This window comes from Nerophis ophidion, linkage group LG25, assembly GCF_033978795.1.
Source record: "Nerophis ophidion isolate RoL-2023_Sa linkage group LG25, RoL_Noph_v1.0, whole genome shotgun sequence".
Classification (NCBI taxonomy): domain Eukaryota; kingdom Metazoa; phylum Chordata; class Actinopteri; order Syngnathiformes; family Syngnathidae; genus Nerophis; species Nerophis ophidion.
In genome coordinates, this window is record NC_084635.1 from 7611170 (window position 1) to 7613446 (window position 2277).

Below are 2277 nucleotides of genomic sequence, written 5' to 3' on the forward strand. Positions count from 1 at the left end.
AAATAGGAGTTGTAGAAATTACTGGAAACTCAAGACAGCCATGACATTATGTTCTTTACAAGTGTATGTAAACTTTTGACCACGACTGTATGTACTCTCCTTAGAGCAGGGGTGCCCACACTTTTTCTGCAGGCGAGCTACTTTTCAATCGACCAACTCGAGGGGATCTACCTCATTTATATATATCATTTATATTGATTTATTTATGAAAGAGACATTTTTGTAAACAAGTTAAATGTGTTTAATGATAATACAAGCATGTGTAACACATATAGATGTCTTTCTTTCACCAAGACAAGAATATAAGTTGGTGTATTACCTGATTCTGATGACTTGCATTGATTGGAATCAGACAGTAATGATGATAACGCCCACATTTTCAAATGGAGGAGAAAAAAAAGTTGTCCTTTCTGTACAATACCACATGAAAGTGGTTGGTTTTTTGGCATCTAATTCATCCAGCTTCCATACACTTTACAAGAACAACATTGGCGGCAAATTCCGTAGCTTGCTTGATTGACATTCACGGTACCGGAGGGTCTTGTGAGATGACGCTGGCTGCTGCCAGTTCATTATTATGAAAAAATGACAGAGAGGAAGGCGAGAAACACTTTTTATTTCCACAGACTTTCGCGCCGTCCCTTCCGTCAAAACTCTGCACATTTCCTATCTTCACAATAAAAGCCCTGCTTCATGCTGCCTGCGCTAACAAAATAAGAGTCTCGGAAAGCCGGCGTGCACAAGTGATGTGCACGCCAGCTTTCTGAGGGATCGCTTGTGCACGCCAGTTTTCCGAGACTCTGTATTTAGTTAGCGAAGGCAGCATGAAGCAGGGCTTTTATTGTGAAGATAGGAAATGTGCAGTCGGCCTTTAGAGTTTTGACGGAAGGTACGGCGCGAGAGTCTGTTGAAATAAAAAGTGTTTCTCGCCTTCCTCTCGGTCATATTTTCATAATAATGATCTTGCAGCAGCCAGCGTCATCTCACAAGACCCTCCGGTACCGTGAATGTCATTTAAGTGACGTCTTGGTGAAGATTGATGATCGCTAATTTTTAGGTCTATTTTTTTTAAAAGCCTGGCTGGAGATGGACTGACACACCCCCCGCGGTCGACTGGTAGCTCGCGATCGACGTAATGGGCACCCCTGCCTTAGAGTATAGAGATTCCTTTTCTCATCATTGGTCTAAATATATATATATATATATATTTTTGCTATGCAATGTTAGAACTACATTTATGATCATTTGTTTTTCTCCTTTGGGAACTTTAGCTACATAAAACGACTTTTTACTTCATATTTCCGAGAAACTACTGCGCTCTAAATGGACCCTAATATTGCTCCCCAACTATGCAGGGTATGCTGTTATTGTTCCGCGGTTGGTTGTTTCAAGGCTCACCGGCGCCACTAAGCAGGCGTGTGTTTTTGAAAAATGCTGTATGCAGCTAAAAGAGTCCGAGTGAGGTGTTCACTTTAGCCCGTTTTATCCAATTGGTCACTTTGAGTATGCAATTCCTCTCGTTCCCATGCTCAGTCGTTGATGGCTAACAACTAGGGATGTAACAATTTAGCGTGATGAATAATAAACCTCCCTATGGATACTACTACCATTTTACATTCAAGTAAAAATCATAAAACCGTGATTGGTAACCGAACTGGCGATACTACTCATTTACTGGAGAAGCAAGCCAGCCCTATGGCTAACATGAACACAAGAGACACACAATAGATGCATTTTACTGCATTTTTTAGTGACTTTTCCCAATCAATCACAATCCTTATGTGAGACAAGAACACACCTTTTTTTTTTGCTTTTTCTGGGCATTCTAAAGAGTGAAAACTGCTAGTAGGAGGCAGATAATGGGGATATGATCTATTCCGCCTACAAAGCAATATAAAAATCTCCAACATTGTATATACATGCTGTAAGTATATATATATAATGTAGTCCTTCTCAAATAAAGGAGGGGGGACACGCCTTGTCAGTATCACGCTTCAAACCCCGCTTCGAAAAGCTGTGCCCTACGAAACATCCTCATTGTAGCATTTTTTATTTTTTTTTTTACAATTTGTTTTATTAATTTTTGTTTCGTAGTTTGAATTGTTTTATGGGGCGGCATAGCTCGGTTGGTAGAGTGGCCGTGCCAGCAACTTGAGGGTTGCAGGTTCGATTCCCGCTTCCGCCATCCTAGTCGCTGCCGTTGTCTCCTCGGGCAAGGCACTTCACCCACCTACTCCCAGTGCCACCCACACTGGTTTAAATGTAACTTAGATATTG